General features: G+C 37.6%; 1 protein-coding gene across 2 annotated transcripts in view; it reads left to right on the top strand.

Moving 5' to 3' along the window:
• The window catches only part of Spag16 (sperm associated antigen 16), an 836,224-nt gene that overhangs the window by 88,985 nt on the left and 721,532 nt on the right, over positions 1-25,707 (top strand). The window contains exon 1 of one of the 2 annotated variants that reach the window (XM_037210301.1): positions 10,145-10,323. The exons of the other annotated variant lie outside the window; for it this stretch is intronic. The gene's annotated coding sequence lies outside the window, so the exon portion shown is untranslated. Of the gene's footprint in view, positions 1-10,144; positions 10,324-25,707 lie in introns of those variants that run through there. 2 annotated transcript variants of the gene reach the window in all.

Here is a 25,707-nt window from a genome sequence, read left to right as displayed (position 1 = left end):
TTCAAGATATTATAGAGAATTTGGAGTCCATACTTGTTTATTTATTTCTTTAGGAGGTGGGGTGGGAGGGCATATGCTACTCTGTGCCTCCTGGAGGTCAGCGGGAAGAAGTTAATTCTCTATTTCCACCATATGGATCCTTGGGGTCAAACTCAGATCTTAGGCTTGGCAGCAAGTGCCCCTAACTGCCAAACCATTTCACTGGCCAGGTTCTCATTTTTTAACAGTGTGTTTGTGTGTGTGTGTGTGTGTGTGTGTGTGTGTGTGTGTGTGTGTGTGTGTGTAAGCCAGAAGACAATATTTAGAGTCTTTGATTGCTGTCCATTTTATCTGTTGAGACATGTTATCTCAATAACCTGGTGCTAACCCATTTCCTAGATTGACCAGTGAATGAGCTTCAAAATCCTTTTGTCCACTCCACATCCCTCTCTAACACAAGGTTACAGATGTGCCCAACAATGCCAGGCTTTTATGTGGGAGCTGAGTGTCTGAATTCATATGTGCTCAGCAAGCACTTTACCCACTGAGGCTTTTCTGCAGTTCCCAGAGTTTTCCTTTAATAAAATGGCTGTATTGTTTGTTTTCTATGAATTTAATCAATATTATCACTCTCTCTAGACAGATTTTTATTAGAGTCTTTGATGCTGTCCAGTATCTGTTAGACATGTGCTCAATAACCTGGTGCTAACATTTCTAGATTGACCATGAATGAGCTTAAATCTTTTGTACTCCAGAGTTTCCTTTAATCAATAATGTGCCACTGCATTGTTTTTTACTTGGTTTATGATAATATTCTCAGACATTACCATGTAGCTTTGATTCTCAGCATTTTCTTTACGATTTAATTGTTTCATGAATTCTCATCATGTTACTGATTACAGATTTCTCTAGAGTTTTGTGATTTAATATATTAATAGCTTTATCAGACTTATTTGTTATAATTTGTATGAAATGTTACAATCCATCTATTTTCTCTAATGGATAAGAAATGGTTAATTTTTTCAGTATATTCATGAAAAATTATAATGAATGCAGATGAAATACTAAAAGTGTGTATTATACATATACATTTATGGTTTCTTTTCTCGAAATTTCTAGAGCTCCATTTCTATCTTCTGAATTTTTATTTAAAATAATTTGTTTCTCAAAGAACCAAAGTATTTAAATGAAGAATATTCAATACTGATTTTGAAATGAATGCCACTGGATTTGTGAATGTAAGGACAGAGCTTATGTGTAATCCTGTATGTGCCAGTTCTCTGTGTAATCCTGTGTTAACTGTGGGTAGTTCCCATGATGTGCCAGCTCTCTATGTAATCCTTTGTTAATTCCGTGGATAGTTCCCATGATGTGCCAGCTCTCTGTGTAATCCTGTGTTAACTGTGGGTAGTTCCCATGATGTGCCAGCTCTCTGTGTAATCCTGTGTTAACTGTGGGTAGTTCCCATGATGTACTAGCTCTCATGATCATAATCGGACATTATCTGCTCTATCATCATTTATTTGGAAAAGCTTGTTTTCTGGCAAATGGTTATCATTAACATAGAGTAAATTTAATTGCAGTTTGTGGATGCAAATTTAATCTAAGAAATAGTGCATCTTGCATTCTTGATGGTAATATAGAGAGAAGTAGTACAAAGTGGAACATAAAGCCTTATGTCCTATGTGGTTAAAGATATCATCAGAAGCTGAATGGGGAAACTAAAGAGAAGAATTTAATGATAATGGATGATATTATTATTATTATTATTATTATTGCTTATTTGGCCATCTTCATCCATATAGAGCTCACTATAATTTAATATAATATTTATTACATCTAAAAAGATTAATAGAATTATTTTACATTATGCCCGTTGTTCAGCTAAAGAGTCTGAATTTACTTGACTGTACGAAATAATCTATTTTAATGTGCTTCATCAAATGGCATAGAATTAAATGTGTGTTTGGAGCAACCTCTCAGGTTTATAGAGACTCTCCTTGCTGGCTCTGTAATCTTAGACAGGAACTTGGCTGTGTTCTTGTGATAAGCCGATTCTTGGTGAGCTTTCTTTCCTCAGTATAATTTTCCCTATTGGATCCTCTATGTCTTTAATGTTCATGTAGTAATTAATTTAGATGGATAAGAATGAGCTGAAGCCATTCTCAAGTCAGCAGTCAATTGTAGCCACAAGTACTTTGGCCTTAGAGTTGAACCCTGTTGTAGAATATTATTTTCAGGTGTGTTACTTCTGTTTATCTTGTATTTGTTTACCTCTGTGAAGCTGTGTTACTGTGCCTGTCTAAAACACCTGATGGTCTAATAAAGAACTGGCCAATAGCAAGGCAGGAGAAAGGCAAGGCAGGACTAGCAGGCAGAGAGGATAAACAGAAGGAGAAGTCTGGGAAGAGAAGAAGTAGCCAGAGGAGGAGGAAGAGGAGGACTCCAGAGGCCAGCCACCCAGCTACACAGAAAACCACCAAGTAAGAGTAAGATTTACAGAAGAGAACGAGAAAAGCCCAGAGGCAAAAGGTAGACAGGGTAAGTTAAAGTTAAGAAAAGCTGGTTAGAAATTAAGCCAAGTTTAAGGCTGGGAATTCATAATTAAGAATAAGCCTCTCTGTGTGATTTATTTGGAAGCTGGGTGGTGGACTCCCCAAAAGAAAAAAAAGTAAAAACAACATAGAACCCCAAGTTTCAGCCTAGTGGACACTCTTCATTGAGGCTGAGCAAGCCTGTGTGTATGATTTCTGCACTTCCTTTCTTCACTGATGAAGAGTATATACACAGAAATAAGGTGAATAGTTGTGATTGCTAGGGTTTCCAAAATGGAGGTAGTGAGTAGAAACACCAGTGCAGTGGTTTGTAAAGTATTGAGGAGAGTGTGGGTTACACAAAAGCCCAGTGTTGTTTTCTTCCCAAACCAGTTCAATTTATTTGCCTTTCATATGAAAAGCAATGGAGATCTTGGATGCTTAGAAAAATGTGGATTATCCCATATTATATATATATAATGATACAAGTAAAATTTCTTTGACTGATTATACTGTTGGGTTTTACTCTTCCCAGTGCTAAAATCCACTTTGATGTCTCACCTATTGAAGTAGCTCATTCGCTGAAGAGCAGAAATACTAAGTTTCTTATTTCATGACTCACACACTATAAGGTAGATATTTATAAGTCTTGATAGGATGATTCCATAAACTGTTTTTTACTTTAAAAATATGTGGGTTTTGGGGCTGGAGAAATGGCTCAGTTGTAAGAGAACCTCCTGTTTTTACAGAGGACCCAGGCTCAATTCTCCACATCTACATGGTGGCTTACACCTGTCCATTATTCCAGTTCCAGAGTATCAGAAGTCCTTTTCTGACCTCTGCAGGCACCAAACAGATGTGTGATGCACAGACATTCATACAAATAAAGCACTCATACACATAAAATTAATAAAAAACATGTACTGTATTAATCGCAAATATTTTTTTCTGAGCTTTTGTCATTTATTGCAAGTACTGTTTAATTCCTTAGTAAAATATCAGTAAGTTTCTTTTTATGGAACTATTTTTATTAATAATACTAGTACAGATGGGTTAAAAAGTTTACTTTTCTGAATTTCCAGTATAGTCTGTAGTACTATGTAAATCACTCCTGTGAGAAACTTTCAGTGTAAAAATATTGTAGTGAAAACTTGAAGTTAAAGTTACATTCCCTATGCATTACTTCTTATGAAATTTGGGATCATGTGCAAATTATTTTCTCTGACTTTCAGTGTTCTCATGTATAAATTACAAATGATAGCACCTATTGAAAGCTTTTATGAGAGTTAAATAACAAAAGTGTGCAACTCTTCAGTTTGGTATTCAGCACGTGGAAAGCATTTGTATTATTATTACTAATCAAATCTGCATCTTTCATTTGCTTATTGAAAGCATCTTCACTTATCAACTTCTGTAAGCTTTGTTCCCACTGAAGTAGAAGTTTTCTTCCACAAATCCTGCTGTTATAAAGGGGGCTACAGGATCCCCGCGAATGCACCCCCACATCTCAACGTCATAGATCCTGACTTGTTCTATGCCAGTGCAGTCGCTAACACCTCAATTCATGATCACACCCCAAGATTCTGTCTTGCATGTTCACAGAAGCTTGGAGGCTGGAGTTAGGTAAATCTCAGTTTACTTTACCTTGATAGCAAAGCTCTTACCAGTTTATATTATCCCTATCTCTGTTTCTCTTTGTGTGAGAATAAAAAATGTGCAGGGCCCTTTCACTAGTGAACACAGCCCCTGGTCTGGCCCCCTTTGTGTCTTTTATCTCCAGCTCTTTTAGTCACATGGATTTTTGTTGTCTATAATTTTAGATAAATATAAAATAATCAGGCATGCCTTTAATCTTTCTCATCTGGAGTTGTTAGCTCCAAATCTTCAGATGTGAATACACACCATGGAGTAACCACACAAAGCAGGGCAGTAAAGGGACCTAGGGTGGAAGGTGGGGAACTGGAGAGGGGACAGCAGGATCCAAGTGGTACGAAGTGGGAAATGGAAAAAATGGGAAGAGGTCTCCAACGGGTCAATACCAGGAGGAGGCAGGCAACAAATAACACCAAGGTTGTTTGACAAGGTGTCTTTTTAATTATTTTTAATTCATTTAAACTAACTGAATGCACAGTATTTTGTCCATCTATAGTATTTTGTACATAGAATTACAATAGTTTTATATACTATTTCACTTCATTTAGATTTCTACTGAGGTGATATCTTGTTCCCATAGATTATTGCATCTCTCAACCCTTCTCAGAGCAGCTTATATCTTCAGTAGATGGCAATCAACACAGAGACCCCCCCCCCCAATGATCAAGGGATAGAGAATAAGAGGCCGAGGTAGCTCAGTCCTAAATGAGGTATCTATATCACATTCCCTTCTCTCAGGGCTCAGGGTCATTGCGGAAGAGGTGGCAGAAAGACTGTAAGAGGCAGAGTGGGTGGGGGACTATAAGGAAACTGTTTTCTAGTATAGAGGTTATACATTTGCACTCGAAGTGGCTGTGACAAAACCTGTAAATTCAAGCCTCACAGAATCCTAGTATGGAACAGTGGGGAGATGGGCAGGGACTCCTCTCCCCACCTGGGCAGGAACTGGCAGCTGCTGGCTGCTGGGGGAGGCTCTTCTTCAGAAGTGCAGTCTTTGGTAAACTGACCACATTCCCTCCAGGGGAAGGCCACACAGCCAAGAACATGTGGGTAACACAAGTTGGCCTTCATGGGTTCAAAAGCCAAAAGAAGACACAAAGGTGGGTGGATAAGAAAGGGTGGTTAGATCTGGGAGGAGTTGGGGAAGGGGGTAAATATGACCAAAACACAGTGTAAGAATTTTTCAAAGAACTAATAAAATTAGCTAAGTGTTTATATTTATTGAAATATGTGGATATATTTTTATTCACTTATCACTTAAACATTAGTTTATATTAGGTGCAATTTGAGTTTATTTTAATCAATAATTTCGAGTAGTAGATTGTTCTTAAAAATGAAAGCACTTCGACTCTTCATATTTAAGAATTTGTTTGATAAATCTGAAGGATATTTTCCCTTCTGCTGTTGAATGTGTGGGTGGACAGAACACTGTAAAAAAGAATCCATTAAAGTTCTCAACATTAAAAACTTGAAGCAAAATGGATGTGATCTATGATTATGTCTATAGCTATTATTGAATTATGGTTTAATTAGGCATAGGCAGTATACATTTTACCCAGTTATCTTTTATTGAGTTTATGCGGCATCTAATCATTTCTTTGGGCAGTTGGGAGAAGACTCTAGGTGAATAATTTTCCACATTGTGAGGCATAATGAGATAATGTGAATATTATCTTATTATACAGGATAGAAATGAGAATGAAAAGAATTTCAATGTGAAACACACCTTTTGTTTTGGTAGGTTTGAACACCTGCACTTTATCCTGAATTCTCAGATAATTTCTCCAGGGACAAGGTTTTCTGACTGTCTCTATGTAATTAATTCCTAGTATTACATTTTCAGTTCACACATTTCCTTTAAATCCAGGTTATGTTCAGCCAATTCTTAATTCCCTTCATATTAGATGTCTTAGCTTTCATGTTATATGTCTCAAAAGTATCTACAACTCAGCACAGCCAAGTATGACCTCATACTGTCACTTATCCCTGGCTTGGTAACTGTCAGTGACTCTACACATCATTCATCTGACGGGCAAGCCAGAAACTCAAGGCTCTTTAGAAAACTCTCTGAGCTTTTCTCTTGACTCCACTTTATCACTTATACATTAATCAGTTTTAGGTTTCTTTTCCTTTTTCTTCTCACTAGGGTACCCACGACTCTCCATCTGTCTGCTTTAGCCGTGGGGAATCACTGTCTTTTCCTGGATGTGTGTAACTGCATCATTTTTCCCCAACATTTACTCATGGAAGCAGAATGACCTTCAAACAAAACTCATTCTGGGTCACATCTTTAGTAGTTTCCAACCTGTGTAATGATAAGCACAAAGGTGTTAACATACTAAGCAGGAAACATGGCCCTAGTCATTGCTTACTGTATCTATCCCTTTCTCCCATTCTGAGGCAAGGGTTTCTGCTACATCTTGACCTTACCCTGACTGGGCTTTTGTATAACCCCTAAGATAGCTTAAAATCCCCTGCTTTTAAATGATGTGGTTTTCATAAACAGGAACAATGGAATTTGTTCTCCATATAATCATGTGTCTATAGTTAACAAAACATGGAAAGACATACTAATACAAATGTTAGAATTTAAGTTTTCTTTAGCAGCAATTATTGAACTGATTTTGAAGGCTCTCTCCTTCCCATGTGTCTTTTGGATATCAGCACAAGTCTCATTTCTTCAGGAAGTCTTCCCTTGGCTGTTGATTGCATTTCAGGAGGCTCTGTTGTTCCTCCTATCTCTCAGAACCTAGACCCCTGATTCCTGACTTCTCATTGCCTTTTAATTTTTTTTTTATATAAAGTCTCTTTTTTCCCCCTTTGCAGTTTCTGAGAGAGCAGAACCACTCTCACTTCTGGCTCAGAGCTGTGTCTCCAGCCCCTCACACTGTCTGGCTCATGATGATAAGTGATTTTTAAGTGGATGACTATGAAGAGCTACTAAGTGAGAGAACTGGGATTTGACATCATAGTTGATTCTGAAACCACTGTTGTGCAGTTTTAGCATCCTGCAGTATGAAAATGCTACACCGAGTGGTCAGTGCTTGTCTTGGAATCTTTGCCTTTTCTAGTATAATCAGTTAATTATGTTTTCATGATTGGAAACATTAATGAAATGGGGCATCATGGCAAGGGAGGCAGTTGAGTGCCTATGGAAACTTTTGGAGGATGAGATTCTTATAGGTAGACAGTGGCTATCTGCCTTTCTGATCCGGCCTTGAGGGTCCAGAGGGCTGAACAAAGCCCCGAGGGCTGTGCTTGAGTGCCTCTGTACACAGGCAGGCAGTAGAGTACTAAAGGCTCCTCTCTGATGGACCTGCCAAGGGGTGTCATCCAAGTGGGAGGGTCAGAGATGCAGGACGGGTTCTATTGGCAGAGTATACGCACACCAGGGATATGAATCTCCAGTTACACAGGAGACTTTCTGTTTGCTTCGTAGAAGGAAGCAAAGGACACTTGGTATTAGAAGATGAGTTTGTTGACTGCTGACAAAATGCAAGACTCACCCTCATTATTTGTCTTCTGACCCTCCTTGCCTCTTCTCTTTTATTTCTCTGCCCTTGTATCTTTCTACCTCTCTGATCATGTTGTGACACCAGATCCTTACTACGCTTTTAGTCATATTTGGAGAATGTGTTATCACACCCCTCCAGTGAAACTGAAGTCAGGACCATATTATCTCTAGGCTGTTTGTCTCTCTTCCACAAAGACTAGAATAATTTCTAAACAAAAATGCAGAACTTATTTCAAGGTTTTAATTTAATTTATATTAAACTTTGATTATGTTATTTTATGAGATTAGCCTACATTTCACTACAAAATCCTAATTGAAACCACTAAAGTCTTATTGTTTTCTCTGGAATTTGATGTCTATATTGCTATTCTAGTCTATAGGAAAGTATCATGATTCTATTCTTCTTATATTTGGTTGGCTGTTTAAAAGTGTGATTTTTTTTACATTTATAAGACAATAAAATTTAAGTTGACATCTTCTTTGGAGTCACCTTGGGAAAATGACACTTAAATTAATCATAGGCTAAATAACTTTTATATCTCTACTAAATAAAAAATTCTGAGAACTAAATGCACGTGCCTATCAGAGAGGAATTATGATGCTTGAGAGCGATTCCCTGTGTAGCCGGAGGCTGCCATAAATTCCAGCTGGGCTTCAAGGCTCACTGTATTCAGTATGTAGTGCTATTTCTTTTCATAAATTTAACTAAAGGGGTCAGTACTGGCTTTATAGTCATGCTGTAATGTACAGTCAATCCTAGAAATGGAGCGTTGTGATTCTACATGTCATTATATCAGGACAGATCCTCGTCAGGCACCTTTTTCCAGGCAGCTCAATGTGCAGAAAGCTCCCTGGCTAGAGATCAAGTTGCCTTTCTTCTCCACCCTTGCCTGCAGATATCACAGAGAGCATCACAGTGGAATGAAACAATGTTTTGGCAAATGTGATTAGCTGATTTTGACCATATGAGTAGTATTTGCATTCATTAAAATTCAGGTATTCATGAATTATTCCTGACTAATCTTTGATGTTGTTATGGATTCACAGTGCGTGTGTGAATTCTTGGTGAAAAAAAAAAATGTGAGTTTTAGTCAGAAACTCTGAAAAGTGTTGCAAATATAAACTTTTAAGGGCATAAAACTTACATGTACATAGTATTATAGTTGGTCACAATAAATCAGTAAATGTATTTTTAAAGCTACTAAAATCTTTAACATGTCTTTTCATTCTGTAGTGCAAAAATGAATAATGTCTTCAGCCATTCTCTTATAGAACTTACCACATAGTGGTTGAATTAGAAAAATAAAGTTCTTATGGAGTTCTGTACCTAAATATATAAATCATAATGCTATTTTTGCCACTTCTATCTCAGAGGAGAGTGTTGACTGTATTTCAAGAATGAAATATATACAACAAATTGACTTGTGTGACAGCTATGTATTGACCAAATAGTCATTTATGGAGTGCCTATTATATCTAATGTTCCGTGCTGAAGAGAGAGAAATGAATAATATATTGTTGTTTGCTGGTGGCTCACAGTTGAGGTGGGTTAGATGATGACGTAATTACAGTGTTCTGTATAACACACAGTTCATTAATAGCATAGTTGAGGTAAGGAGAGGGGCGTGGCTTAAGATTTAAGGATGAAGAGGAAGATGGTAAACATCAGATCGATTCATTTCCGAAGAAGGGATCTTAGATGTCTCAGAAGTGTAAACTTTACTCTGTCAGAGTCATCTGACAGAGTGCATAGAAAAAAAGATAAGGGATTATTTCTAACTTCCCACTTTGTAATTTTCATGAGGGATTCATGTAATAGACATATTTAAAGTCTGCAGCAATGTCATGTGGAAAACAATGGTAAAGTGATGAGAAAGGAACAAGAGCACTGAGGGAGGAAACGAACTTCAAAGGTCTAGTTTAGGAGTCACCAGAAGATGGGTGAGTGCCGCTGATCTTGACTATGATGTGAAAAGTGGAATTTACGTGAAAGTTAAAACAAAAAACGTAGGCTACACGAGGGTAGGGTGTTCATGCTCTTTTTGTTGTTTTTTGCTTCAATGATGTTTAGAACTAACAAATGCAGACATTTCCTGAGTTCCCAGTCTGTATCAAACTGATGTACTGTTTGTTCCGGGAAGTCACCTTCAGGTCTATTTCTGGCTTTGGGGACGAGCTAACTTTCCTCCTTTCCTCCCTCCTTTTCTTCCTTCCTTTCTTCCTTCCTCCTTCCCTCCCTCGCCTTCCCCCTTTTGCTGTTGTTATTTCCCTGTCTATCACTCTTGAGTTCACAGATCAGTCTGTATTATTCTGTGTGGGATGCTGCTGTGGTCCATCATCAGTCAATGATCATCCACCTCCTCTTTCCCTGGGCGTCTGTTTTAACCTCACGGCTTTGGTTTTAAACAGTGCTGGCCTCTTCTCCCAGTTGGCCAAGGGGGAGCGTGAAGGCTCGAGCTGCGATTCAAATGCAGCTCAACCGCCCACGTTCTTTCTGGGTGTTAACTATGGCACCATGAGTGTGGTCAAGTGTCGCCAAAGCTTTTGAGGCCTTGTGGAAGAGCCTGAACTCAGCCCTCTGGGCTCTGTCTGTGCATACTCCGACTTGGTGCCTTTCCAGAGACCCACTTTCCATACGACGAGGTAAAATTTACCAGGACAGGGCAACCATGTTAGTAACCTTCTTTTGAGGAAGTGCTAGTACCAGGACTTCTTGCCAAGCCTCTTCCTCTAGCTGCGAGGTGCCATACAAACAACAGCAAATGCCCCACTCCCCCTTGTGGCTCTCCCCCGTGGCCCTCCCCCAGGATCTGGACCACATAGAGATAAAGCTTTATACAAAGAAGAACGTTTAGTGCTAGGCAATGGGGTACCATTAGGGTATGCAGATAGATAAAAAGCTGCAGGAATAATTGTGGACTAAGAGAAGGAAGTTATGAACTGAAAAAGTACGATGTTTACTGTGCATGTATGCAAATAATGTAATTATATTATAAAATAATATAATTATGTTATGCCACTAAACTAAGTGGTAATACCTCAACAGCCAGAGCAATGGTTCATTAATATGAGATCATCTTCCATAATTGATGTAATGAAAGAAATACTTTAAACAGATTTTAATTATTTTTTTCTTTTATTGAAAATAGATTTTCTTCTCACATAACATATCCTGTTTACAGTTTCCCCTCCCTCTAATCCTCTTAGCTCCGCCCCGTCATCCTCATCGACCCCCTTTCTGTCATTAGAATAAAACAAATTTCTATGGTATAATACTAAAATAAAATATAGCAAGATAAAACAAAAAGTAGCACATAGGAATCTGGCAAAACAAATAAACCGAAGGAAAAAAGCCCAGGACAAGGTCCAAGAAACAAGAGGCTCCACTCATTCGCACACTTGGGAGTCCCATGAAGACAGTAAACCAGAAGACATCATGTATACACAATGGACCTGTGTCGTAAAAAGAGAAAAAAAGCTGGGTGGTGGTGGTGGCGGCGGCGGCGGCAGCAGCGGTGGCGGCGGTGCACGCCTTTAATCCCAGCACTCGGGAGGCAGAGCCAGGCGGATCTCTGTGAGTTCAAGGCCAGCCTGGTCTACAGGGTGAGATCTAGGACAGGCACCAAAACAACACAGAGAAACCCTGTCTCAAAAAAACTAAACAAAATAGACAATAACATAATGTAAAAAAACAAAAAAGAAAGAAAGAAAAAAATAAATGAATGAAGTAAAATAAAAAAAAAATTGTTTAAAGGAAGAGGCCTGACATGACACTATGTGACAACAGGCTCCAAAGATGCCACTGAGCTCATTTTCTGTTGGCCATCTACCGCTGGGCATGCAGCCTACCCTTAACGGTAGTTGGTTTCTGCAGTGAGACTTCCTTGGAGGACACTAAATTTTCATTTGCAAGTGGTTATCAACTGGAGATTGATACTGGGTTAGGGATGGGGGCATGTGTCCCTAGATTTTGATCATTAATTGAAGTTCTGACTGTAGTTGATTAGTAACAAATGACTCAAAGGCAAAAGGGTGTAGCACAATTTCAAGACTAACCTGTTAACTTGCCCTGTGTTATTACACACCGTTAAGAGTTGATGGACTTCTAGGGTGGGGAAGCAGAATCCCTCCAGGCAAAGCATCAATCTTAGTCTACATATTTATGGAGAGTCCTATAGAGAGTTAGTGGTAGATTGATAAATTATATTCTGTCCTTTCTAATTAACCTTCTCAGCCATGAACATACTTCAGCAAGGTCCTTAGAAATTCGACGGCATCCTATCCTAAGCCTTTCCAAGATATTGAACAAAAAATAAAAGTACTAATTGGGGTGGTATAATCTACTAGCTGGTTTTGTTTCTGTAGCCATATAGAGGGCAAGGAATAAGTTACTGTATTTCAGCATTAGATTAGCTTGTGTCAGGTCATTCCTTCTTCAATAACAACTAAAGCTATTTTGTTGCTTTAAATCCAATCACATAGCCAAACAAAAGTGGGGTTTTGACAGAGCAATCATGAATGTGAAAGGGCTATGTTAATAAAGTCAGGAGCACTACTCTTACTAATAGAGTTTATAAGGATGTGACTTATTGTTTGTGTCTTTGAACATGAAGCTAGTAGTATTTTATATTTATAAAAACAATCTGCCATCATTACTTCTAAGGATAGTTCACTAGAGTGTCTCTTTAGGTGCCTGTTTACCCTTTCAGATCATGAACTACTTTAACATCTTTAGATCTCAAAGAATTCAGCACACCACTTGCACATTAAGGAATTGATGGACAGTTCTTGATGTTCTGGAAATTTCCTTCTATTTTCACTTTGCAAGTACAAGTAGTGGGAAGCTACAATCAAGAAAAATTAATTATTATCTATTTATCTTCTGAATATCCTTAGAAAATTTCTCATTTAAAAGCAATAATCCTTGCATATTCTTGCTAATGATTTCTATTGAATTTAGTGAACCAAAGATAGGCAGTACATAGATATGTTTTGCTTGTTCTTCTAATGTTCCTATTCCTTATGACTCTTTGATGTGTTCATATTAATATTTTGTTTTCAGCATTTCAAATTAATTCTAATCTACCATGCCATGCATCCTTACCTCTATTTTTAGATACCCTGGCCTCCAGTTTTTCTGGAACACATCACCACCTCTTCTTACATTTCCTTAAGCTGATTTTTGTTCTATCTGAAGTTCTTTTCCCTTAGAATTCAGGCCATCTGCATCATCACCTCAAGTCTTCACTCTAATTCTACCTTTTCTGTGCGGCCTCTTCAGACTACCATTTTTGCGTTTACATGGACTGTCCCACATTCACCCTTCTCCGCTCAGTTCTCAGTTCTTTTATTTTACTATTCCATGTTCTTTTCTTTCAGGAGAAGTTTTTGTCTCCTAACATTTCATGATATTTACTTGCACATGTCTGCTGTTTATTTTTTCTCTTCTCAGTATACTGTTCACTGTATCAGGTGTTTCTTTTTCTTTTATTTTTGCTAGTGTATGTCAGGCAGTTGGTTTAGTGTTGGGTAAATTAGGATTACCAATAAGTAGTTCACTGGCAGAGTACTAGCACAGCATATCCAAGGCATTGTTTTGATCCCCAGCTCCCTCACCCAAGGATCAAGGGAGAAAGAGCAGGGAATTTATATGTTTAGTAAAAAAAGTAGATAACGTTTTTTTTTATGTTATAGGATGCAAAGTAGACTATATCTCTTTGTTAAATATGTAAAATGTATATGTACTATTAATTCATTTGAATTACCTTTCTGATGTCTGACTTTTGAATGCCAGACCTCTTCTTTAAATAATTACAAAAACAACCTTATTTAAAATTCAAAGATCAGAAGAATCATTGAATCTTGCACTCATAAAATAAGGTAAATGTTGCAGATTACATTAATAACAAGTACCTTGTGTAACTCAGAGTGGATGTTGTTTATTTTACTGTGGAGCTTTGTAACCACCCAAGTCAGCAATCCACAAGCAGATGGTCCTCATGGATATCCTCCGAGAATGGTTATTGTTTTATCACTTTAGGAAAGATTTGCACATAGGTGTGGATGGTCAAGTAAAAAGATGCCAGTCAATTAGGAGAGTATCAAGTGTGTAACCTTGGCCACTGGTGCAAGTTTACCTTATATAGTAAATTTTGCACCATTTATGTGCAATGGAGGCAGGTGACTAACAAATCACCAAATATTTTACATTTACTAAGGAAACTTTCCTAAGTTGAATAATAAAATTATAAATTCTTGGTCTTATTTACTTGACATTTTATGAAATGGCCACTTTGGTCACTATCAGGGATGCTCTTTTCTGAACTTTAATGTGCTTTTCCCTGTATTTCTATTTTATTTACCCTCTCTTTGAGTAATTTTAGATTTACAGCACTTTTATGTGATAATGCTAGTCCTAAACAAAACAAAACTTATCTTTAGAATTATATTACATGCAATGTAATTGACACTATTGTATAACATCTTGTGTCATAATTTAAAAATCCAACAGCTTAAGTATGAGCCAGGGGGTAAAGGTCATGACCGGGAACCCACAGAGACAGCTGACCAGAGCTCCTGGGAACTCACTGACTCTGTACTGACAGCTAGGGAGCCAGCATGGGTTCTAGGTAGGCACTCTGCATATGTGTGATAGTTGTGTAGCTTGATCTGTTTCTGGGGCTCCCTCCTAGCAGTGGGATCAGGACTTGTCCCTGGTGCTTGAGCTGGCTTTTGGAAACCCAATCCCCAAGCTGGGTTGCCTTACCCTGCCTCAACTTGATGTGCCATGCTGTGTTGACTCCTGTGGGAGGCCTGCCCTTTTCTGAATGGAGATGAAGGAGGAGTGGATGGGGGTGTGTGTATGGAAGGGAGGTGGGAGGAGAGAATGGAAGAAGAGGAGGAAGGGAAAACCGTGGTCGGTACGTAAAATAAATGAAGAAAATTAATTTTAAAAAATTAAAAAATATTAAGTTGCACAACAAATTATATTAATTTCACAACATTAAAGCCAGAGTAGGACAACTGAACTGTGTTGGAATTTCAATTACAAAGCAGCATTCTTAGTCTTCAGTTTGGAAGCCTGCCAGCTAGAGAACTTGTTAGGCAGCCAGGGCAACTGACAAGTCGGTGGGAGAACTGCTTGCTTGGTCAGATGTATCTCCAGGCACATTTAACCTTGTCCTTTGTTTCTGGTTTGCAGAGATTACCCAATTGTTTGTTTTAAATGAACGTTACAGAGCAGTATATAATCTAAAAGTCAGTGAAATTTCTACTATCAATTTCAGTCTCTGTGTTTCTAGGTGAGAGAAATTAATAAAGGCTTGAAACAGCTTTACTTCCAAGGCAACTGGTAATGGAGAATCTCTTTACAAAATTAAACAGATTATGTCCTTTATTCATAAATGTCCCTTTCATTGATTTCTGTCATCTTTCACTTAATTTCCCATATGTATTTATTGGCAAATAATGTTGACAGGGTTGTTATAACCATTTTTCATAGTAGTGAACTGACCTGATTTAAAAACCTATTGTAAAATGCTTATAAGCAGTAAGTAGACTCTGTATAAGTGACTCCTAGGCTCCCTGAGTGCTTCTTCAATTTTGTTTAGCAACTATTTATGCTCTTGGGGATTATGGAAGCAAAAGGACTGGCTTCCAAAGAATTAGAGAAGTGTGAGCTCATCATGCCAGAAGAAGGAACTCTGTCCATTACCCTCAGAAATGTGTGTGCTGAACGGGAAGCCATTGGTGTGTTTCATATTTTCAGGAGGGAAATTTGAACTGGGGAATGCAATGGACTCAGGTTCTTATCGATAGCTATTGGGGTCCAGCCCCTCGGTAGCCTTCACCCCGAGTTCCAGAAGAGACGCTACCAGTGGGAAATTAATCTGAGGGGTTCACTAATCAGTCTACGTACATGAAACTCTTAGTCCATACACTTTATTCTTCTGAGTCAGTTCTTTCTCTACACAGCTTCTATTCTGCCCTCATGCCTAGCTCCATCCTCAAGTTGAATATTCCAGTTCAAGAAGATGCCAAATGGACCATGTTCTTAGGAACCGTGGACTCTAATTAACATTTGTTCTGTCAGAGGAGTCAAATGATTCTCGTTAGTTGAGGTAGAAGGCAAACCATAGGGATCATTTGCCTTTTTATCAGCAGTACAGTTAGAGACAAGAACAATGGTACCGTTTCTGGAGCCGTGGGACAAGGAGGACGTGAAGGTTTCAGGTAGAAGTGAGATTGTGGCCTCACTGATCGGCCTCTTGTACAGCTTTGTGAAGGTTGCTGTCCTGTGTAATCTGCATCTTTTCCCAATGACTCTCCGTATGCAGAAGTGTTGTTACCGTTTAATGCAGTACATATGTGGGTCCTTAAATATGTGGTAGTGACTATTTATAATACTAATTACACATACATGCACACACATAGACTCTTGCTGCCTTTCCTGCTTATTCTGATTAATGATTAGTTCAAAATCTTAAATGAAGTTAGTTTTGTGAACATAGTTGTATATTATAAATAAGAGCTGAGGGGCCCCTTTTCCTCTGCAATAATAAGAATTTTTTCAATTTAATTCTTGAGTAACTAATATTTTATTACATAATTTTGATGATACTTCAGTGATATTAAAATGGAAAGAAATGATGACTCATTCAAATCCAGTGGTATTACATTTTTATTCATTTTTATTAATACAGTAATTTTAATATTGTAGAGATTATTTATGATATGAAATGGCCCACATTTATTTCTTAACTTAGGTTCTTTTTTCATGGTCCATATTTTGGCAGATATAACCTATAAATCTCTTTAGCCAGGTATCCTGAATTTTGAAATCTTGACATTGATGAGAGAGATCCTTGAACCTAAGGGAACACCAGCATGGCCTGGAAAGCTGGCAGATGGGCTGGTGGAATCAGGTTATTGGGCAGCATAGGCCTTTACCTTGGTACAGTGAAGATGGAACAGAGAACTTATATCTCTAGAAGGTTCCTAGATAATGTTGGTCCATAAGCCAGAGGAAAATTCTGTGATAACCACTGACATCATCTAATGGTAGTCAGTTTCCAAATATACATATTATTCCCCATAGGAACTATGCTAAAAATCCATTTATCCATGTACTTATTTAACTTTAGAAGTTCATATTTTAAGATATCAACTTTGGTGTTACCTTCAGGAATATGCCCCAAATTTTAATAAATCCTTAGTTCTTTGACAATTTCATACATGTATAAAATGCATTGGATTGCTCTTTACCCTCACACAGTCTTACCTCCCTCCCAGCCCTATCAATCTGTCTTCCTCCCTACCAGGCTCTTTCCCAGGTTTATGACTCTGGGCTCTATTTTCTGGCCTATTTAGTTTAACCATGTTGTTAGTGTTTCCAATGGACTGGGACTATCCAGTAGAGCCTGGTGGTTATACAACAGAAGGCATTGACCTCCCCTATCTCTGTATCTACCACTAGGAAATAGTTCGGCATCGAGGGATAGGTATCTCTGAGCCCCTCCTCCATGCATGCCTGGCTAGTGTTGTCCCTTTCTTGTTCAGATCAGTGTAGTCATCCTCAGTTGTTGAGAGTTTATGGTTGCAGTGACTGTGAATTGCTCAAGAGATGGCATTTTGTATTCCTCCTCCTTATTTTCTGGCTCTTCAGTTCTTTCTGCCTTCTTCTGCAGTGTACCCTCAGCATTAGAAGGGATTGTACACATGTCTTGTTTAGAACTGAGTACTCAACTTCCACGTACTAGAAATGTGTGCAGTCATAGTCTGCATTCACCACAGTTCACTAGAAAGAGGTAACTCTGATTAAGACTGTAAGTGAAAATTGTCTATGGGTATAAGCATATGTATTTAGAAGGCAACTTATACTATGTAAACTCACCTAAAGAACTGAATTAAGTTCTCCCCTAGGACCTATGGCTTCCCCTGACCTGTTTTTTTTTTTTTAAGTTGGTTTACAGACTAGATGAGGCTTCCTTTTGTGGTGATATTGTGTCCCCCAATATATTGTGCACCCTAATAAACTTATCTGGGGTCAGAGAACAGAACAGCCACTAGATAGACATAGAGGCCAGAAAATGGTGGCACACACACCTTTAATATTCCCATTCTGGAGGCAGAGATCCATCCGGATCTCTGTGAGTTCAAAGCCACACTGGAAACAGAGCCAGGCATGGTGACTCACGCCTTTAATCCCAGGAAGTGATGGCAGGAAGCAGAAAGGTATATAAGGTGTGAGGATCAGGAACTATGGGCTTTTAGGATTTTAGCAGCAGTTCAGCTGAGATCCATTTGGATGGGGACTCAGAGGCTTCCAGTTTGAGGAAACAGGATCGGCGGAGAAGTTGGCGAGATTTGTGTTATATCCTTTCCTTCAAATCCAATCAGAAAACAGTTGTTTATCCCCACAACAGTCATACCACTGCTGCCCAAGTGGAGCATCCTGCCTAGCAGGTTCCTATTGTAGTTTATAAGGTTCCCAGCTGGATAAGACCATCAATGCCTTTTTTCTCTAGCAACCTGCATGGTGCATTCCAGCACTATGAAAACAACTTGGGAAGGAGGGAGCCTGTAGATCAGTGCCAGCCAAAAGTGTTTCTTGAAATAATAATTCTTTTCATGAAAAATGCTATAAATATTAAGTATGCATCTAGCATAATTCACTATGTTTGTAAATCAGGCAGCTCTTGGATCTCTATTCTGGTAGTTTATAGAACAAATAGGCCATTAAGTCTGGAAATATACTTTAAAATATGGTGGAGTTGTAGAGTTTTCAAGTGCAATTTATGGCTGTCCACTTATTTCTGTTTATCTTTTTGCCTCATCCTAATTCGATATGAATCAGTGTAAGGAATGTCTTGGTGATAGCTTTAAAATATATTAAAACAACCTCATTTTATGCAACATATAGTAAAAACATTAAAGAATGATTAGGAGTTTAATAGCACTAAATACAAAATGCTTGCAATTTGGGAAAACAGCATTTTGCAAATGTACTGCTTTTTCTTAAGATCTAAAGCCCTAAGAATATAAACAAAAATAAAGGTTAAGAGAGCAAACAAATATATAAGTAATGCTTTTCCTGGCTCACTGTAATTTTCAAACTTAGCCTGTGAATGCCAATTAGCCCAAGCAAGTCTTGCTGATAATGTCAGCTGTCAGTCATTCCTGGGTAGTGGAGTGGCGTGTGAGATTTGCCAGCAGGTAATGGACCAGATGAGTGATGAAGGAAGTAATGAGAAGCCAGAGCCTTAGCACAACTTTTTCATCTCTGGTAAATATCTTTCTATGAGGGGAATTAATGAAAGAAAAGAAATGTCTCATTAAAATTTATTTCAATTTAGTTCATCTTCAATAAATTATACCTTAAAACATTAATCTTTTAAGGTTGAATTTTTAAAAATTCATGTAAATGACCAATGATCCACCATTTTGCACCATGATTGATTGTTGAACACAACTTATAAGAGAAAAGCCACAAATTTATATTAAAATTTTGGTTTGAATTGAATTAAATATTCATATCAATTTTCATGACATGTGTGACAAAGCCATCTGACAGACTTTGAGTCCACAAAGTATTCAACCTAATAAAATTTGTTTTATATATATATAAATGTATATATATATATATGTAATTCAGAAATATTTTATATTACTGTTTCATTAGGTACTTTATCTTGTTGCTAGAGTTAAGGGAATTTTCTTATATTGTAGCTCTGGCTTTTTCACTACATATATGAAGTTTAATTTTATCATTTATCAGATTTAATCATCTGTAGTAATAAGTCTTCATCATCATTCCATTTTTTTTTTACTTATATCTACCTACCCACCCATCTATATATCCACCCATCCATCTTCATCTTATCAACATAATCATAGGCACAATTAGTAATATTACATCAATCAGATCTAACTCTCTCATCTATTAACATAATTATAATATCTGTAATTACTGATAAATATATGTTCTCTGTTCTGATAGTTTTATTACTTATCTCTTCACTTTAATATTCTTTACATATTTCTCCTCTAGCTTTCAGATAGTACATTTGTGTGTGTGTTGTGTGTGTGTGTGTGTGTGTGTGTGTAGGTGCACACATGTGTGATGGTGTGCATACATGTATATACATGCAAATGTGGAGGTCAGCAGTCTACCTTGAGTGTTGTTTCTCAGGCCAGATCTGTGAGGTTTAATGTTACTTTTCCACTTGACATAATCTGTAATCACCTGGGAGATGAGGCTCTGAATGCATCTGTGGGAGATTGTATTAATTACGTTGAGGTGGGGAAGCTTCCCTACTATGGGTGGCACCATTCTGTGGATGGAATTCCAGAGTTTGTACTGGATAAAAGGAACTGTGCAACTGTGTGCTCTCATTCCTGACCAGTTCCTGAAGTTCCTGTCGCTTTGACTTTCCTACCATGCTGGACTAGAACCTTGAATTTTGAGCCAAATTAAACTTTCTCCATGAATTTGATTTTGTTGGGGGTAGTTTATCACAGCAACAGGGGAAAAAAAAAACTAAGGTATGTACCATCTACCTTATTTTTTTGGACAAGGTCTTATTTTTGTTGACAAGGTCTCTTCTTGTCCTGGAGATTGCTAGTTAGTTCTATTGTTGGATGGCCAATGAGCTCAGATTTTTCGTGTCTCTGCCTCCTCAGTGCTGATGTTACAAACATTTACTACCAAACCTGACTTTTTCCCATGGGTTTTAGGGATCAAACACAGGCCCTCAGTTATTGTCAATGAGCATTTTACTGACTGAAAAAGTTTTTTAATTTTTATAATTTTCTTGAGTAAACGTCACTCTGAATGGAACAAATACATTCTATTTGTGACCTGACACTTTTTTAAAAAACATAATTCTTTATTGACTCTTTGGAAATTTTACATCATGCATCCCAATCCTGCCCACTTTCCAGTCAGTCCATATCTGCTCTGCACCCCTGCAGTATGCCTTCCCCCAAAATTAATTAAAAACAAAACAAAACCAATCAATCAAACAACCAACCAACCGAACAACCAACCAACCAACCAACCAAACAGCCAAATAAACAAAAACTCATCTTGCTCCTTCATCTTTCCAACATCTCTTCATCCATCCTAGTAGCATGGGGAGCTGTAGTGTGTCAGACAGTATACCCTTTTGTCTGGTCAGCCCCACCCACAAAATGTTCATTGCAATGAGTCAGTGGTCTGGTTCAAGGCCTCTGACACACCATTATCACTGGGCCCTCATTGAAACTCTTCTCAGATATCCTATTATTGCCCTGAGTCATGGCCCTTGAACACCAACATGGCTTCAGGCATTGGTATTTGCTTTTGATAGTATCAAGAGCCACAAGCATCAACATAGACCTTGACTGAGGTAGGGCCACAGACCCAGACATGGCCTTCAGCAGCAGCCCTAACCCAGACGATGTCATGGCCCCAGTGGCTGCACTGTCCTTGGACATCAACATGGCCACAGGATGCAGGCTAGACTCTGGGCATCCATGTGGCCTTTGGTGACACCATAGGCCACAGACATCACAGACCATAACTGTGATAGGACCACGGACCAAGACCTGGCCCTCAGAAGCAGCCCAGGTTCAGATGTCACTATGGCCCCAATGGCAGTGTGGCCCTTGGACACCAACATGGCCCCAGGTGGTGGCCCAAACCCCTGGCATTGGCATTGGCTCTGATGGTATCAGGAGTCATAGACATCAACACAGACCCTGGCTGTGGTAGGGCCTCAGACTCAGACATGGCCCTCTGCAGGGGCCCTGGCTCAGATGACATACCATAGTCCCAGCGGCAGCATGGTCCTCAGACACCAAGAGGGCTATAAGATATGGCCTAAACCCCAGGCCAGTCCATGAACATCAGAGACCCTGACTGCGGAAGGACCATCGATCCAGACATAGTCCCCGGCAGCAGCCTGGGCTCTGATTGGACCTGACACTTAACATAGTGCTTCTCATGGACTAAATACTCAAAGGTTATCTGGAGGAATAATTTGAGCTTATAGCTCAAAATTGCTTGAGAGTAATTCCCGTGAATATCAGTTGAATGGAAAGAAAAGAATAATGTAACAAAGAAGAAAGATCTGTACTAAATAGTCTGGACGCTATAGCTCAGTAGGAGCTTAGGTACCCAGACACTCATGAGGAATGGATAGATAGCTTGATTTGCCCATATAATTAGATACATGGGATGCCTGAAACATCCCAGATATGAAGAGAAAGGAGCAACATGAATTCCATCCTTTGAAAATAAACAGCGAAACTATATTGAATCACAGCTGGACCGTGAAGCTCAAACCTACTCATTATTTTGGGACAAATAAGCAGTTAACTGATATGGGACTAAGATTCCAAATAGTGTTAACCTTCTAAAATCAAGTCTTCTTCCATCAATATCCCAAGAGAATATTGAACCTGTAATTTGATTAATGTGGAATATTTTATAATAGAATGTGAAAGTGTTCAAAATGAATTTATTCACCTGTTGGAATTATCATGGGTTACTAACTATAGATATACTAAAAACATCAACAGAGATAGTGAATGTTTATTTCTGACATACTGGGTGCCAAACAATCAATGGCAGCTTTACAAGGATTATGTCACTTATCACTCACAGTAGCCTCGAAACTAGGGAAGATTTTGGTCATCATTCACCATTGATAAAGTATACCTAAAGATGTGTTAAACAGCTTGCCTAACTTCACATTTCCATGACATAGTTGAATTGCTAAGGAAAGGTCTGGTTTTCAGACCTGATTGTTACAACACCTAGGGAGCCTCACTCTGAAATGTTTACTCATTTGGTCTGGGGTGCGACCAGTGATTGTGGTATGGTTTTAGAGCTGTGAGATGATTTCAAGTCACAGAGTTGAGAGCCACTAGCCAGTGAAGCATACCCCTGAGAACCTCACCTGCCTCCCCAGTTGTACATTGTCAATACAAATAAATGGCTTGGAAGGATAGTTTACAGCTTGACTGTCCTTCCTCTGTCCTCTATGCATTGTCCTTATTCATGTAGTTTATATTGACCTCGTGATTCTCCCTGATCACTGCTTGGCTGTTGTCTCCTGAAATGCTGGCTGAGTGACTGGAGTTACTGGTTTTGTCTCTGTGCATGCATCTTGACACAGCATTACTATAACGAGGGCTTGGCTTGTTTTTCTTGAAAATCTTCTTTCAAATACCTATTTAGTTATTGTTATATTTTCTTCTATGCTTAGAAATAGGTGACAGAAGTTGGTAACGTTTTATTAAATGCTCAATTTTATTAACTTTATATAATTTAATAGCAATGCTTATGAAAGTGATACATATAAATGTTTTTAAGGAATGTAGTTTTCTGTGTGCATATATGTGTATTTGCATTGTTAACACAGTACTGATTAGGAGTATAAGTTGGCATTGTATTTCTGAAGAGATACCTATGAACAACTTTCATGTTTTTGTCAAATATTTGCTTTATTTGAATTAATTATTTATGTTTCTGAAAGTGTGTTTGTGCTTTAAGAAAAATAATCTATGTGGTACATGTTTATAGACAGAAACCTCTGTTTATAGCATGGAATACCACAAAAGAGACAAAATAATATATTATACAAAATATGGCATTTATAATTTTTATAAAACAGACTGAATGATATGTCACATGAAAATGTAACTGTGATAGCATTACATGGAAACTTCAGGATGAATAAGAAATCATTGTCCCTCTCATACAGTAAATGTAGGTGACTTCAATACTCTCCTCTCCTCAATAGACAAGTTATCAAAACAAAAACTAAACAAAGAAATCCTGGAGTTAAAAAATATCATAAATCGAATGAAGCTAGCAGGAACCTACAGATCATTTCACCCCAAAATGAAAGAAAGCATATACCTTCTTCTCTGAAGCTCATGGTGCTTTCTTCAAAATTGAGCATGTACTACAACACAGAACAACTCTTAACAGATATACAAAAATTGAAATAATACTCTGCATCCTGTCTGAACACCACAGATTAAAGGTGGATATCAACATCAGAAACACCAAAAAGTATACAAACTCATGGAAACAGAACAATTCACTAATGAATAAAAAGGGGTCAAGAAAACAATAAAAAAGGAAGTTATAATGTTTTTACAATGAAACGCAAATGAAAACACAACATATCAAACCTATAGATACAATGAAAATATTTGTAAGTGGCAAGTTCATAGCACTAAGTGCCTACATTAAGAAACTGGAGAGATCTCATGTTAATAGCTTAGCAACACATCTGAAAGATCTAGAACAATAAGAAGAAATGATGCCTTCAACGATGAAATGTCATGAAATAATCAAACTCAGGATTGAAATCAATGAAATAAACAATAAAAAATCAATGTAATGAAAAGGTTCATTGAGAAAATCAATAAGCAGAATAAACCCTTATCAAGTTAACTAAAGACAGAGAGAAAAGATCCAAATTAACAAATTAGAGATGAAAGGGGGGGGGGGAGCATTGAAGTAGACGCTGAGAAAATTCAGAGAACCATTAGGATGTACAATAAAAAAAATCAATGTTCTACCAAATTGTAAAACCTTGATATATATAACCTATCATAGTTAAATAGAAATCAAGCAAATAATTTAAACAGACACAAAGTCCCACGGAAATAGAAACAATAGTTAAAAGCCCCATCATTTCCCTCCAAAAAAAAAAAAAAAAAAGGCTTAGGTCCAGATGGATTTAGCACAGAATTCTACCAAATCTTCAAAGAAGAAATAACACCAACACTCCTCAAATTCTTTTCAAAATATAAACTAAAGAAGCATTCCTTAACTCTTTTTGATGAATACCAAAACCACACAAAGATTCCTCAAAAATGAAAATTACAGAACAGCATTCCTTATGACCAGAGATGCAAAAATTCTTATAAAGTACTTTCAGACTGAATCCCATAACGCATCAAAATGATTATCCACCATGATCATGTTGGTTCCTAACAAAAATGTAAGATGGATCAATATACATAAATTGATAAACTTAATCTACCAAATAAGCAGACTATCAGACAAAAACCACAGAACCATTAGATGCAGAAAAGGCCATTGACAAAAAACAGCATCCATTTGTGATAAAAGTTCTTGCATAGAAGGGACATATCTCAATGTAATAAAGGAAATTTATAGCAAGCCTACAGCCAACATCAACCTATACACAGAGAAACACAAAGTATGGAACACTAAAATCAGGAACAAGACAAAGATATCCACACTCAATAGTATTCACTATAATACTTGAAGGCTTAACTAGAGCAATAAGTTGATTAAATGATATCAAGGGGATATAAATAGAAAAGGAAGAAGTTTATTTGCAGATATAATTATATACAAAAGAAGACACCAGATGATGGGAATATCTCCTATGATCATGGATAGGTATGATTAATATTATGAACATGGCCATTTTATCAAAAGTGATCTACAGATTTAATGCAATTGGAAACTTAAAAATACATTTTAAAACTTTATATAGAAAACACAAAAGCTTAGGATAGCTAAAACAATCCTGAATAATATAACAACTGCTAGAGATATCACCAGCCCAAATTTCAAGTTACATTATAGAGCTATAGTAATAAAAACAGAATTGTATTGGCATTAAACAGAAATGCTGATTAATAGAATCTAATTGAAGACCTAGACATAAGTCCATATAACTACAGACACCTGATTTTTTACAAAGAAGTCAAAATACACACTTGAAATAAGACAACATATTCAATAAATTATTCTGACCAAACTGGGTGACTCCATGTAGAAGAATGAAAATAGACCCGTCTATCACCCTACACAAAACTTAGCTCTAAATGGATCAATTATGTGAGCCTAAGAGCAGATACTCTGAATCTGATAGAAGAGAAAGTGGGTAATATATTTGAACTCACTGGCACAGGAAAACACCTTTGAACAATTTACTGATAGTACAGACACTTAGATGAACAATTAATAAATTGGACCTCATAAAGATAATA

The sequence above is a fragment of the Peromyscus leucopus genome, chromosome 13 (assembly GCF_004664715.2).
Source record: "Peromyscus leucopus breed LL Stock chromosome 13, UCI_PerLeu_2.1, whole genome shotgun sequence".
Lineage (NCBI taxonomy): Eukaryota > Metazoa > Chordata > Mammalia > Rodentia > Cricetidae > Peromyscus > Peromyscus leucopus.
This window is presented reverse-complemented; position numbering and strand designations above follow the sequence as displayed.